Raw genomic sequence first — 16,078 nt, forward strand, 5'->3', positions numbered from 1 at the left:
CTAAATTTTATTCACACAAGGAAAGGTTCCTACCTATGGAAGATTAAACTCTCATTCGTTAAAAAAAAGAAAAAGATACCTTCCTCTTTTTGAGTCAACAGAGGTGATTAAGATATTGTAGTTGCCCACTTAAAATCCATCTCCTGCAATGCTACTACCTGGTTATAACTGTCTGTCCATGCATAGTTTTCTAGCGTTTTCCTTCAAATAATGCCACAAAGCACTCTTGTAAATAGGATCCCTTTTTAGTTCATAAGCATGATAATTGTGTGTTCACACACTTGTGTGACTTGTGCCTCCCTTAAATCTTGTTATGTACTTGGCACTTGGCACATTACCCATCTGACATAAAGTAAAAATAAAAGACTAGAAATAATAGCAAGCCATTCATCTCTTTGTTTTGATGGGGAGACTGCTATTCTAATGTGTTTCAAATTTGTGTGTACAGCAAATTTCCATTTAGATATGAGGGAGTAGAAAGATTACATCATTATTTCATGACTCTCACTGAGCTTGCATCCACTCTAGGTAACTGCCATCAGATCCTATTTTTTTAATTTAATTTTTTTCCAACTTATAAACTTTCGTGATTACGTTTCAGTCATACGATGTTCAAGTACTCATCCCTCCACCAGTGCCCATTCTCCACCACCAATGATCCCAGGATCCCTCCAACCACCCCCCTCCTCCGCCCCCTGCCTCTGTGGCAGGCACATTCTCTTTTACTCTCTCTCTCTCCTTTTGGGTGTTATGGTTTGCAATATAGTTACTAGGTAGCCATCATGCTCTGCAGAACCTGTTCCTAGGCCAAAGAGCAGACAGTGAGGACCCAGATGGAATCAATGCTGTGCACAATAAAAGTGAGGCACTTAGGTTAGGAGTCGGAAGAGCCGGGTTCGAGTTCTGCCTCAGTCACTAATGAGCTTGGGATGTTTCCTATAGCAAGTCCCTTTGCTGCGCCTCAGTCAATTTCCTCATCCAGAAAATTAGAGTCCATCTAACTCCATGGAATGTCACCAGACTGAAGAGGAAAGCCAGGAGCCAGCATTCCTTGAATGCAATATAAGGGACAAGGCCATCTGATGAAGGGAAATTAGCCATCACGAGGCTCATCTTCCTACGTAAAGGCAGTCCATCAGATGCAGGATTGCAAGGCGCAGGCACCAAAAGCTCACAGTTCCTTTTCATTCTAGATCAGGTGACAAAAGGGACAGCTGAGAAAGTGCTGCCAGTTCAGGCTTGAAGGGAGGGAAGCCCAGAGGGACCAACGCTGAGCTCGCCAGTCAAACAGCAAACAGAAGAGATACCTCCCCTGCCAAGCAAATGATCAAACTCCGGATTACTTACAAACTGGAGCAGGGATGGGTGGAAATAAAATCAGAAAAGCCGTTTTCCTTTTTGTTTCAGGTTGTATTAGAACAGACTTAATCACTGGATTATTTCTGGAAGGATTGTGGTAATTCTGTTCTACCTGTCTCTCTCCCAGGCCAGGTGAGTTTACCGAACAAAGGGCTTGAGTACTAATAGAGAGGCTTTAAACATGATTGCTGAACAACCCACACATCTCCTGCAAAGTCGAAAGTGGAATCGTAGCAGAAAATGAGCACAAACATTAGCATGCTGCCTTACATCCTTTCTGGAATGAAGTAGAAAATAATGGGAAAAAAATAAAACTGCAAGATGAATTCCCTTATAAGAGTTGTTTGGTTCTTAAAACACAAAGTCTACAGGTGGATACTGGATTATGAAGGAGCTCAGAATATCCAAGGCAGACCTTTACATCACCAACTGATACTAGATATTTCTGTCACCTACAAAAACAGGGCCCATAATTAAAATTAAGATAATTCTTGTGTCGGAGTTTAGGCATTTAAGAAGGAATTCAGCAGAACACCTAGAAATTTACTTAGGTTAGAATTCTAGAATGAGATCTGCCAAGTAATTCTGAGCCAGTTCTTTGACTCTTCAGAGCTAAAGATCTTGAAAAGGAGACAAATAATAATGCTAAATGATATGGAGTCCAAAGAGAAGGAATCTGGAGTTCCGACCTCCGTCGATGATCAAGAATCAGAGCCGCTGTCTTGTTTGCCAAGGTGTCAAAAATCATTTAATGCGATTCAGAGACGATCACTGGACTAGAGCTGTTACCGAATGAATTCCACAGGATGTCAAAAGACTGCGTGGCCGCCCACCTACGAGATGGCCAGACTTCTTTGTCAAAACTCTGAATGAACGGTTTGAGGCTCTTCGTGTTCCTGGAGCAAGCAGATACCACTGGGCTACACTAGTACATGACAGGAATGAGTGGAGATGTTACTGGCGCCTGCTTGAGCAAATCGACTATCAACGGAATGACAAATGATACAAGTGATTCAAGTGATAAGGAGTCCATGAGAAAAAAGTTTTAAAAGCACAGTGCCCACAGGCACAGAAATAGCTCTCTCAGACTCTGAAAACTAAGATGGTCACAAGAAGGTATACAGAAGGAATGGGTGAGGGGGTGAATCTGATTGGGGGATGGCCCTGGAAATTTGGGTGGATGGTGAAATGTAAATGCATAGAGAGGTGTGAAGCTGTACCCCTAAAATTATGCCATATCATATGCCAATTGTAAAATCATAATTTTCTATTAAAAATAGCACAGAAAAAGCAGACTGTTGGGAAAAAGTCAAATGAGGTAGAGGGACGGGTACATTGGTGGAGGTATCAGTGTTGAAACACTGTATGCCTGAAACCCAATCAAAAATGATTTTATAATTTTACATAAAGCAAGGGCCAGAGTAATAGCACAGTGGGTAAGGCATTTGCCTTGCACATGGCCGACCCGGGTTCGATTCCCCCGTTTTCTTGGAGAGCCCGGCAAGATACCGAGAGCATCCCGCCCGCATGGCAGAGCCTGGCAAGCTACCCGTGGCATATTTATATGCCAAAAACAGTAACAAAAAGTCTCACAATGGAGACGTTACTCGTGTCCGCTTGAGCAAATCGATGAGCAACGGGATGACAGTGACAGTGACACATAAATCAAATGTTTTTAAGTGCAGAGCCTGCCACATAGTGAGCACTTACATTATTGATGGTGATAATAATTGTAACAACAAAAACAATAAATGAAAAATACATGAATGTAGACCTCTTGAGTTATCTGGGCTCTCTCACCCGTGTCACACACACATATATACATATACTGGTGCCCGCTCAAGTAAATGGAAGATCAACAGGATGACAAGTGATACAAGTGATACAAGTACACACACACACACACACCACAAACACACATGAGATAGTAGAGCCATCTTCTAGAACAATTAGTGGATGCTGTAACAGCCAGAATCCAACCGGATGTCAGACATCTCTGCCTGGTCCATAGTCGTCAACTTTCAACTAACAGCAACAAAACTATTATTACTCCTGCTGCTCCTGATCCTCCCCCTCCTGCTGCTGTTTTCATTATGAATCATGCCCCTTGTGCAATAATCTTACAAATCTGTACAGCACAGAGTAAGGGAATTTTTCAATGGCCAGTGATACTAGACCTATAGAAGTGAGTTTGCTTGGGGTGGGAGGTAAGAGGGCAATAGGAACAGTGTGAGGGGATTCTAGCTGTCTGCTGGTAGGTGGGACAAAGCAAAATGGTGTCATGGAAATATTAATATTAACAGGACACTAAAGCACAGTATCACAGCACCTCCATTTAGAAAAGAATTCATCTTTACCCTCAAAGCAGTTCAAGAAAATGAAGCATGTTTTGGCTCCTGGCTGAAACTATACAGCAGACTCGGAATGAAGCCCCTGTACAGAGCTACTGTCTTGCCTAGGAGCAGCCAAAGAACAAACATTAAGCCTAGTAAGCCCTGGTAATTCTTCCTAATTGCTGCCTGATTCGCGATCACAGCTGAAGAACACACTCGGCTCACATCCCCTCTGCTACTGTATGCTTAATTACAATATGGAATCATCAGACCCGGAGAATGAATAAAAGCCCGCACTTCGTTATGCACAATCCTGACATTATTTGCGAAATAGACGAACTAATAGAGATTCTGCTGCAACCTACTCCTTTCCAGTCGGTTGCTCATTATTAACAGGCTGCTTTCAATTGCGATGTGCGTTAAGAATGACTGCTATCTGATCAAATGGATTCATATCATGGAGAAAGAGGTGTTATGTCCTAGGCTTTGCCAGCCTGCACAAATCAAAATACTACTTGGATGGTGAAATCTGTCTTACAGATAAAAAGCAAATGTTTGATGTGTGTGTCTCAAATATTACGTGGGCGGGACTGAAATTCATGATTTTAAATTCAATTTTCACTGAAGAGCCTGTGTGTTATCTGGCAGTCCTACTTTTGTGCAACTGATCATCTTTCTTCAGAACTTTCTAAAAATATGGATTTCACAGGGGTAATATAAATTTAGCCATCCATACCGCTATTTTCCATCACAAACACAACTAATTCCCATTCTAGGGGCTAGGGGAGGGACTCCCTGTTTTTAAATTTTTTAATGAAATTTCTATAAGGGCAAGCAAGACACGTAGCTTTTGCTAGCAGTGGGTATAACTTCATAAACAAATCACCAGCAAGGACCAAGAGATCCAGGGCCGTGTGTAAACTCAGACTCACTGCTACTACTTTGAAATAAATCACATGTCGGAAACCAGAGCTTCAAGACATCCCATTGAAGAAGGTCTCTGCCAGTTCACAGAGGTCATATTTACCTGCAGCTGGTGGCATTTCCTTGTTCCAAGATAAGATACAACAAAGGGAAATGTTCGGTTCCAGGTGACTGGGAGAGGGGGCAAGAAAGAAAATCCTAGTGTTTGGTTCAACTGAGAATGTCTCCAGCAAAAGATTCACTCGGCTTCACATACAAGAGGCCACTAACTGGCCAAGAACTGAAACAAATATCACCCATAAAAATCTCAGTCCTTGGGAAAATTGGAGGCAACGGCAGAGAGAAGATGATAGTGGTGGTGGGATTGGTGTTGGAATATTGAATGCCTGTAACAAATCATCAGGAACAATTTTGTAGACCACAGTGTTTAAATAAAATGTAGGGAAAAACAAATTTTACATCTGTAGGCCTTATCTATTTCACGTGAATTCCAAAATATATTAGCACAGAATTTTTAAAAAATTTTATTAATGACAGGTTGACATGACAATTACTGTAATACAATCCAAGTACACAATAAAATGTAAAGCAATATATTTTCGATTCCATAGTTGAAAACTTGCTTATGAAAACAGGCATTGTATCATATTGTGTTAATCTAATTATATTCTAATTTCTATATTTCACTGTATTACTGTCATCCTGTTGCTCATCGATTTGCACGAGCGGGCACCAGTAACGTCAGGTGAAATACTCTAGGGAGCTTGCCCGGATCTCCGAGAGGGGCAGAGGAATCGAACCCTGGCCCGCCACATGCAAGGCAAATGCCCTACCTATTGCTCCAGACCTAATTTTGAAAAAAAAATTGATGAACAATTTTCTTATTTACATAGGTTAAAACCATATAGCAATCACAAATTACCTCTACTGATTTAACTTCTGATCATTCTATTTGCCATTTCTTTAAGTTTTGTTGGAGCAATCAATATAAAGTGAATGTATTATATGCCTCAGGGGGCAGGCTGGGGCTGAGAGGGAAACTGGGGACATTGGCAGGAAGAAGGTCACACTGGTGGTGTGGGTAACTAAATGCTCGAAACAACTGTATGATGAACAACTTTTTAAATCACAGTGTTTTAATAAAAACTTAAAAAAAAACACAAAATTCCAGTCCTCTTTTATTTGGCTTTCCACGTGAAAAATTCTAACTGTGCAAGCACCGCAGGACTTGCTTTCCTGAGTGGTGTGTGTGTTTATGGGAGAGGGGGGTTCAGTGGGGTCCGTATTTACATGCAACATTGAAATAAATGAGAGCAGTTCAACCACATGTCCATGCTATGCGTTTGTCAGTGTTTCTAGTAAGGAATTGGTCAGGGAAGAGTTAAAATAGTTACGAGCCTCTAATGTTCTCCTGCTCGTTATTACAAATCAGATGAGCGCTACCTTTGCAGCAGATCACCAAGGCAGAGAATAACTGGGAAATACAAACATCATCCAGGAAGAAAAGTATTGTAAACTATGCATTCCTCCTCCTTCACCTACCTGTGTGCTCTGGGAGAAAACTGTTGCTTTTGTGTAAAGAGTAATATTTTCAAATCACAAAATGGAAGCTCATTTTTCAATAAAAATCTCCCCAAAGCCAACCATGGAGACTGCTCTCTGGATGAATCTGAATAAAACTATAAAACGATGCCTTTAAAAAGTTTTCCTAATAATTGTCCTTTCCACCTTTTTCTTTTCTTTCCTTCTCTTTTTTCTTTTTTTTTTTTTTGGTGGGGGAGAGAGAACAGGAAGATTAGCTAGGGTAAGTAAATACTAATAAAGGTCTTCAAACATCTTATCTGGATAGGCTTTTTTCCTGCAAGTCACTCCTTAAAGCCTCCAAGAGTGGTTTTTGATGTAACTAAGGAATCTTAATGTATCATTTACCGTGGTCACTCCTTTACTAAATTAAACTTTGAACTGTGAATATCAACTTCTTTATTCTTGCTGTGCACAACTGTGCTTAAATATTCTGTCTAGTTCTCTTGAGTCGAGAAGGCATCCTATTCTTTGGGCTTGGAGATTTTTCCAGCAATGCGGACCCGTGAGAGGAGTAATGGGTGTTGTGTTTGGGAGAGAACAAAATTTGGAGCCCCAATTCTGGCTTTCATTGTGGATGTTGTAATCATGACAGACTCCTTTTTCTCTCTTGCACCAAACAGCCATCCCTATGACAGGGATGCTGCTAATCCACTGAGAAAAATGCACATGGAAGTGATTTTTTTTTTTTTTTTTTTGCTTTCTGGGTCACACCCGGCGACGCACAGGGGTCACTCCTGGCTCATGCACTCAGGAATCACCCCTGGCGGTGCTCAGGGGACCATATGGGATGCTGGGATTCGAACCCGGGTCGGCCGCGTGCAAGGCAAACGCCCTACCCGCTGTGCTATCACTCCAGCCCCCGGAAGTGATTTTTTTACGCGGTAAGCAACAGGAAAATGGTCCTGAGCATTCGTATATAAAGAAGTCAAATGGAATTTCCACCTTGTGAGAAGAGGGTGGGAACAGGGCAGAGGTGGCCTTTGAAGAGCCTTCTGGTGGTTTGCAGAAGGCCATGATCTGGAATGTTAAGCATCGTTCTGGCTTTAAGACTGAAGGACTGACCCCGCAACCCTTATTTACATGCATCTCTTCAATGACTTTTCATGAGTCTAAACTAGAAAGTCAGCTCTTTCTGCACAGCGATTTTTCCTGAGGAGTTGATCCTCCCCCTCTTGTGAAAAAAAGATGTGTCATTCCCAAGAGGCAACTCGAAACACAGATAGCCTGTTCAATTTTAGGTAGTTAGCATCTTCTTAACTGCCGCTGGATCCCACCGGCCAAATATTTGAGGCCATTGATGCTCATGTCAGTTTCATGGACATGCTGTTATAACTGCATGCCTCTCCTTCACAACGTGGGAAATGGTTTAAATGGCTAAAAATCACCTCACCTCGGAGATTACAGTTTCAGCAACACAGTTATTGGCAATGTGGATGGTGCAGTATTATTTCGGAGGCACTATGATATCATGTTAGCCAGTGCTAAAGGGAGGTGCCTGTGACAAGAACGCAGTATGTATTGCATGGTTTTAATAAATCAAATGTGAATAAAATTTGGAGCTAGGATCTTATTTTCTTTTTTATATATTTTTATAGTTTGTATCTATTTATTTATTTATTGAATCACCATGAGCTACAGTTACCAAACTTTTAGGTTTGAGTTTCAGTCATACAGTGATCGAACACCCCACCCACCACCAGTGTACATTTTCCACCACCCGAGTCCCCAGTATCCCCCTACCCCCAGGGCAGTTACATCCCTCCCACTGTCTCTATGTTAGACAATTTCTCTCTTACTCTCTCTCTACTTGTGGGAGTTATGGTCTGCAATACAGTTACTGAGAGGCCATCATGTTTAGTCTTTTGTCTACTTTCAGCACACATCTCCCATCTCAAACGATCCCTCCAAATATCATTGACTTAGTGATCCCTATAGATCTTACTATTTTGAAAAGTACTATTATCAGGGCTACAGGGCTAATGGGGCTGGAGCGATAGCACAGTGGTTGTGCATTTGCCTTTCATGCGGCCGACCCGTGTTCGAATCCTCTGCCCCTCTCGGAGAGCCCGGCAAGCTACCGAGAGTATAGCGCCCACACAGCAGAGCCTGGCAAGCTACCCGTGTGTAGTGGATATGACAAAAACAGTAACAATAAATCACTCAATGAGAGATGTTACTGGTGCCCGCTCGAGCAAATCGATGAACAACGGGATGACAGTGACAGTGACAGGGCTAATACATGTGTCATTCATAGATAGTCTCTTTCTAATTGTAGAAAGAAAAGAGCAAGTTCCCCATGTCAAGAACTTGGTGAGGCATAAGCCTTATCAATTTCCAGGGCCAGAGAGATAGTACAGTGGGTTAGGATCTTGCTGTGCATGCCGTCAACCCAAGTTTGATATGGCACGTTACATATGGGTCCTTTGAGCACCATCAGGAGTGATTCCTGAATGCAGAGCCAGGAGTATGCCCTGAACACAATCAGGTGCAGTTCAAAATGCAAAAAATATATATTTCTTTCCCTCTCCTATTTAGGAATGTAGAGATACATGAAATAACACCAAAGGAAATTACAACTGCATGTGGAAGGCATGCGGTGAGCATATTTCTTTTGGCAATCCAACTGATATTGTTTCTATATAGAATCAGATACTACAATATGTATGTCATGGAATCATTGCCCTGGCGGTGTCAGAGGACAAATGGCAGGTATGTGAACAACGCTGTCCTTAACTCAATTTTTACTTCAGAAAAAGTATAAGAAACCTGAACACATGTAATTTTCATGTACTGCTAAAGTGTCCATTACCACTTTCTTCACTGAATACAGGTTAGAGTAATGTTTCTCAACCTCTTCCCAATAGTGGTCCCCTTCTGACCTTGTTTCCTTCCTGCAGTCCCCTTTAGCCTGCTAGTTGGCACCAAGACTCAAGCAGGGTGTCCTACTCACCCCGTGTACATGACTTTCACCTGCAGTCTTCTTGGAATATCCTGGTGGGGGTACAGGAGGGCATATGAAATGCTGGAATGGATTGTCTTCATAGCCTCTCCTCTCCCTTCCATTCTTGGATTTGGCTCCATCCTCCACAAGCCAACTGTTAATAGGGCTAGTTACTGGTAGGTCTGTTTGTCCAAAATGACTTCCTGAGCACAGGCGAGAGTGACTCAGTGTGGACAACTGTTTAGGAATTTGGAATCTAGATGAAAAAATTATTTTCATTCTGGGTAACTGAGAGTATTATACAAATACTGGGGCAAGGCTAGGGTGAGTCTTCTGCTGTTGTGCAGTCTGGAATGGAGAGAAAGGGAGATATAAACTGACTGACATCCAGAAAGGAAAAGGCAAGAAAACAATAAAAGGTGAGACTAATATCCAAGGCCAGGAAAAATAGGGGGCAGAAAGATTGTTCCATGGTTGGAAGTTTGCCACAGGTGTGTGTGGGGCAAAGGGAAGCTAGCATAGAGAAGGGGCCAGTATCATAATAATAGTTGGAAATGATCACCCTGGTAAAGAACTGTGTTAAAAGTAGATAAAGGGATATATGATAACATTTTGGTATCTGAACTGCAAACCACAGGGGGAGAGAGAAGAGGGAGAGAGAGAGAGAAAGGTATCTGCCATAGAGATAGGCTGCGGGGGCAGGGAGGGACATTGGTGGTGGGAAATGTATGCTGGTGAAGGGATGGGTGTTAGAACATGGTATGACTGAAACCCAATCATGAACAACTTTACAACTGTGTATCTCAGAGCATTCATTAAAAAAAAAGAAACAGCAAAACATAGAAAAGTCCTGACCTTGTCCCAGTTAATTCCTGAGGCCTTGATGCATGCTTATTCTTGTGTTTCTCGAACATCTCTGGACTCTGAAGGGCCAAGGTCCCTCTAATATCTTTCATGGGCCATATAATACAGCAAGAAAAGCTTTGGGCAGCCAAGGAGAAGTGAATATGTCTGGTCTGTCATGTACCAGGTCTGGTCTATAGAACAAATACCACTTTTCTTCTGGTGCTGGCTGTGTTACTTAGAAGCCAAAGATTCCTGAGGGAGTGAGGGAACGAATGAATGACAAGCACTCAGCAAATGTGAGCTTTAGCTAACGTTTGGATAAGGCTCCATGTCCATGAATTTATAAATGAATATTTTCTAGATGCTACTGCTCAAAATAAAAGTTTTGGAACAGCTACACTTGGGCTGGAGAGAGGATGCAGGGTCAGAATAAGACACAGTGTCCCTTGGTTCCAAGTACCACATGTTCCCCGAGCATCACTGCATCGCAGAATACAGCCCTAGAGACCTCCCTCCACAATACCACTGGGGGGACCCAGGTGATCCCTAGCACCACAAGGCCCATGCAACACATCACCAGGCACTCTCATTGAAGAGTCACTGGGGATACACACACATCTGCCAACAACACCACTTCCCCCACCCCCTGCCGCCTCAGACCAAAATCCATAAAATATACAGAAGCAAACAGTAGCAGAACTGTTCGTGAAGCTGACCACAGAGGATTCTTCAGTGAGAGGGCCACAGAAGTAGACACCAAAACCAAAAATAAAGAAGGGGGACTACCTCAAAGTCAAGAAACTTCTGTACAGAAAAAGAAACTCAAGTTATAATAAAAATATACTGACGTACTGAAGGGCAGAAGAAATTTGTAAACAATAAATCAGATAAAAGACTGAGCTCCAAGAGCCATGAAACACTCAGAAAACTCAGCAACAAAAAATCCAAGGACCCCATCCACCAATGGGGAGAAGAGATAAAAAGACTCTTTCCCCCCAAAAGACATATAGATGGTCAACAGGCATATGAACAAGTGCTCATAATGACTCAGGATTAGGGAAATCAAGCCAAAATAAGATTAAGCTGTCATCCATCTCACAACAATGAAAATGGCACAGATCAAAAATCTAGAAGCAGCCTGTGTTGGCAAAGTTGTGCTGCGAAAGGAACCCTCCTCCACTGTTGGTGGGAATGTCATCTGGTTCAGCCTTATTGGAAAGCGATATAGAGATAGCTTTAAAAATAGCAGCAGAACTCCCCTATGACCAAGCAATATCCCTTTTTGATATCTACCCCCAAAACACAAAAATATTAGTTTGAAAGGATATATGCACACCTAATATTCATCACAGCACTGAGTACAATAGCTCAGATACAGGAACAACCCAAATGACTAATTATGGTTGGATGAATTAAGAAGTTGTAGGATATACACCCAATGGAATACTATGCAGCTTTAAGAGAGAATAAATCATGCGATTTGCTGCAATATGGAACTAGAAGATACCATGCTGAGTGGAGTCAGTCAGAAGGAAAGGGATAAATACAGAATGACCTCTCACATATGGGACTTAAATAACCACAGCAAAGTGGCAACCAAGGGCCAAAGGCAATATAATGAGAGTATTGACTCACAAAACTGAGTTTGTGGTGGGGAAGGTTTAAAAGGGGGGTTTTGAAGTCCTGGAGGAAGGGAGATGAGTACAGTACTGAGGGATATGGTAATGGGATCATGTACATAGGAAACCATCATTAAAAACACCGTCAATCACAGTATCTCAATCAATTTTTTAAAAAGAAAAGAAACATCTGGAAGGTCAAAAACCAGACCAAACCAAACCCAAACAAAAAGCCCAGCTACCCTTGACCATTAACCCAACTACATAGTAATTCCAATGGCACTGGAGTTAGGCTAAAAGCCTTAGGATCCTGGTCCTGCCCTCAGACTTCTGTGGGCCTGACAGATCAGGCCCATGAGATAACCTCAGAAGTTCATAGTGGTGTGGCTTTTAAAGGAATATAGGGAGAGATGCCACTGCTAGTCATTCCAGGTAGGCCCAGTTCTCAGACTGGGATCTCTGGAGACTCTGGGGGTGGGCTGAGTACCAGCCCTGCTGGAAGGCCCAGCGCCTCACCCACACCCAACTTTCTCTGACATATAAATATCCCAGCATCATGACTAATCTCTAAGGGACGCTGAATCATCCCAGTTCCACAGCTTCTGGAGCTTGTGACCATATATGTGGCAACAAAACATCTCCAAAGTACTAACATCCCAGTAGGAACACTGCAACTTAGATGGGAAAGTTGTGTAGAAGACCACTAAGCTCTGTGAGTGAAAACAATAACACAAAAGGCTCAATTAGTATCTAACAGCTCAGTAAATCCTCAGGCAATGACTTTAGGAACGCCATCATGAGATGTATATTGGAACAAGCAAAATAAAATAAAATAGTTTGTGCCTGCTGAGGAGGTCATCTTGGGGGTTGGGTAGGAAATTGGGGACACTGATTGAGGGGAGATCACACTGGAGGTGCTATTTGTGCTGGAACAATTATATTCCGAACAACTTCTTAAATCACAGTGGTTAAAGAAACTTTCAAACATTAGGAAAAGAAAATATGCAACAATAAACAATAATGAAATACTTTTAAAAAATCAAAAAAAAAGAGCAACGTATTCAAATCTCAGAACAGTACCTTGGATGAGTTGGCCTTCTTATCATCTCTCCAACTCTTCTTTCTGACTCCTTCCCAGCTACCAGGTACAGGACAGATCGGTATAACCACCTGATATCACCACCTTCGGCTGAGTGTGATATGCTTATCTGCTGACAATCATCCAAGAGCTCCCAAACATCCTTTTCCTTTCTAGCCTCCCCAGTCAGTTCTCAAGGTTTGAAGTCCATAAGAGCCAAAAAAAGAAAGAATAGCAAGAGCCACGACTATGAGAGTATTTTATCCCATTGTGGGATTTTCTACAAATTTCCCAATCCCTATAAAATATTCTTAAAATCTCTATACTGCAGTGATGCCATTTAAGTATTGATGGATGAAATGAGTTATCTTCCCTTTTGTTTTGGATATGCGGGCCTCACCCAGCATTGCTCAGGGCTTACTCCTAGAACTGTGCTCAGAGATCACTCCCGGCTGTGCTCCGGTGATCAGAGAGAGAGCATGCAAAGCAAGTATCCCCTGAACATCTCTCCAAAATTAGATACCTTGAGTTTGCTTCCAAATAATCAGGAAGAGGCATAAGAAGAGGAAGAGCTGAAACCAGAGTGACGATATAAATGGGCAATTAGCCCCAGCAGTTCACTGTATTAATCTAGTTTCTTACATGTTGTAAATTTTCCATTACAGAAAGCTCCACCTACAAACGTTCTTAGCCCTTCTTTCGGGCACTTCTTTGTAGCCTGAGCTGTGTAGCGTTTTATTCATACAAAATGGAGTTTTTCTCTTTGAATATCTCTTGCTGCCAGAACTGCCTTGAAATCCTACCGACTCCAAAAGAAGTCGAACCCACACATTCTCCACACACTCAAGAGGACATCTGAGCACAATTTCTATTGTATTTTTGAAGAGAATTAAATTGGTTTCATTCCTGTTCTGATACTAATGAATAAAAAAAATTTTTAAATCTTACAAAAACTGTCTCTACTGGGGACTTAGGTTGATAATTTTGTTTTTACAACCCAAATAGCAAAGCAGGTGCTTCTCTGTGATACAGGTGTTATGGGTTAGCAAATGCCCTTTAAAAGACAGCCATGAAACAAAAGAGGAATGAAACCCCGCATAAAACAGTTTCCACCTTGCATCACCGAGTTTTTTTTTCTTGCTCATGCCCTGTCGTCAATGCATCAAATGTATCATAGCAACAGGGAGGGAATGCCACTAACAAGAGCTTCCTCCCAACGTTTAACCTTGGTTGTGAGCTTCACAAAAGGTTCTTGCCACTGCACCGCTAACAACAGCAGGTATCAGTTATGTGGCCCCAAGGTCCAGTCATGTGCCAGTGACAGAAAGTGACTGTCACTCAGGAAAATGGGGTAAATTAGAAAAAAAAAGAATTATAATCTGTGCTGTGATGGGTGCTATTAGATGACCATCTGTGCTGAGCCCCTGTCTTCAAGGCCCAGTGGATTTGGGGGTTGGTTTTCATGTGTGTTCTTTTCATACAAATACCCAGGCTTTCAGCCACAGTATGGGTCCACAGCCACACAGCTCCCCTTTCCACACCCCCTCCCTGGAGCAAACACATGATCGAAAGCCAGCTGGTAGCATGAGGGAAGTGGGAAGGGCTAGAGAAGGCGGCAGAGCTAACTGCGCCCCATGAGGTCCCGTCCTGACCTTGGCCTTATTAGTTCTCGGTCAGCCCAGATGGTTTTAGGAACAAGGGAAAGATCAACTTCAGGAAAAACTGGTGGTATAGACAAACAACGTAGCACTGTAACACTGTTGTCCCGTTGTTCATCGATTTGCTCGAGCGGGCACCAGTAACTTCTCCATTGTGAAATTTGTTGTTACTGTTTTTGGCATATTGAATATGCCACGGGGAGCTTGCCAGGCTCTGCCATGCGGATGGGATACTCTTGGTAGCTTGCCAGGCTCCCTGAGAGGGACGGAGGAATCGAACCCGGGTTGACCGCGTGCAAGGCAAATGCTCTACCTGCTGTGCTCTGTCCCCCAAACAACGTGCTAGACTTAAATTGGTGGGGAGGTCTGAAAGAGTAGATGTTCTAATGGAAGGGCAAAATGAAAAAACTTGAATGTTTCAAGGTACGTAGGTCTGACTAGAATGGACATTATGTGAGTGAAAGGTGATGAACTCTAGTTTATTTTCTCAAAATCAAAGCAAGTTCGGAATTTCTTTTTAAAAAATCAGAACAGTGATCCCTTTTCCTGAATAAAATTCATTAGTTCTGAGATGCTTTTCCAGGAAAGGCCCAGACCTAATTTTACATAATTGATCACATTTTCTTTTCACACTAATGCCGAAGCCAGTGAGGTAATATTGTTTTTGCCAGCTTTGAAAACTGAGGCCACCAGAGGTTATTCAATTTTCCGAAAGTTGTTTATTGGCAAATTGTTGAGGGAAGAAGGATCTGATCTTACTTTGATCTTCCCTTGAAGCCGCCCACCTCCTCATGTTATATGGTTTACTATACAAAGCAGCACTAAACAGTTACACGGGAATGTCTGGATTTCAAACTAAGTTAACACACCTTCTCAAGACACCCAGATAGAGAAGGGATCACTAAGTTAACAATGGTTGGAGGGATCGTTCGGAATGGGAGATGTGTGCTGAAAGTAGATAAAGGACCAAACATGATGGCCTCTTGGTATCTGTATTGCAAACCATAATGCCCTAAAGTAGAGAGAAAGAAAGAGGGAAATTTTCTGTCTCGTAAGACCCCTAGCAAGAACGTTGATGAATGACTTACAGTTGTGACAATGGTCTGACTTACATTATTGTGCTTCTGTTTTATTCCCCTTGTGCTCTTCCATAGGGAAAGGTTCTCATGTACTCCAAGCCCATGTTTCTTCAAGTTGGGAAAAATGGATATATTGGACTGGCTAATTCTTGGTGAAAGGGGCTGATCTCTGTATTGTAGGATATCTATCAGTACAGCTAGGAACAAGTTCATTTGAATGAAGGAAGCAAGGCACATTTCATAGGCTCCAAATTTGAGTGCCAAAGAGAAATCCAGTTGTCAAGGGCCAGAGTGATAGTATGAGAAGTTAACTAATCTTGACTAACAAAAACATTAACACAGAAGTCTTAACTTGCATCAACAGCTTAATAAACCCTCAGACAAGGATTTAATGTCCCCATGGTGAGATACAACAATTTTCACAATTTTCCTTCTATGGAAATATTTATTGATCACTCAATTAGCCATTAAATAGTAACAAAAGCATAAAATAAATTATTGTGGGCCTGCTACAGGACAAACTTGAGGGGTGGGTGGGAAAATAGAGACCATGGTGGAGGGAAGGTGATAGTTGGTGGGATTGGTGTTGAAATATTGAATGCCTATAACAAACCATCACAGACAACTTTGTAAACCATAGTATTTAAATAGTCAAGG

At 42.1% G+C, this 16,078-nt stretch overlaps 1 pseudogene; it reads left to right on the forward strand.

The window, feature by feature from the left end:
- The first annotated feature begins 237 nt into the window (after nucleotides 1–237).
- LOC129400218 (small nucleolar RNA U13) lies at nucleotides 238–348 on the forward strand (annotated as a pseudogene).
- The last annotated feature ends 15,730 nt before the right edge of the window (nucleotides 349–16,078 follow it).

Source organism: Sorex araneus, chromosome X (genome assembly GCF_027595985.1).
Source record: "Sorex araneus isolate mSorAra2 chromosome X, mSorAra2.pri, whole genome shotgun sequence".
Lineage (NCBI taxonomy): Eukaryota > Metazoa > Chordata > Mammalia > Eulipotyphla > Soricidae > Sorex > Sorex araneus.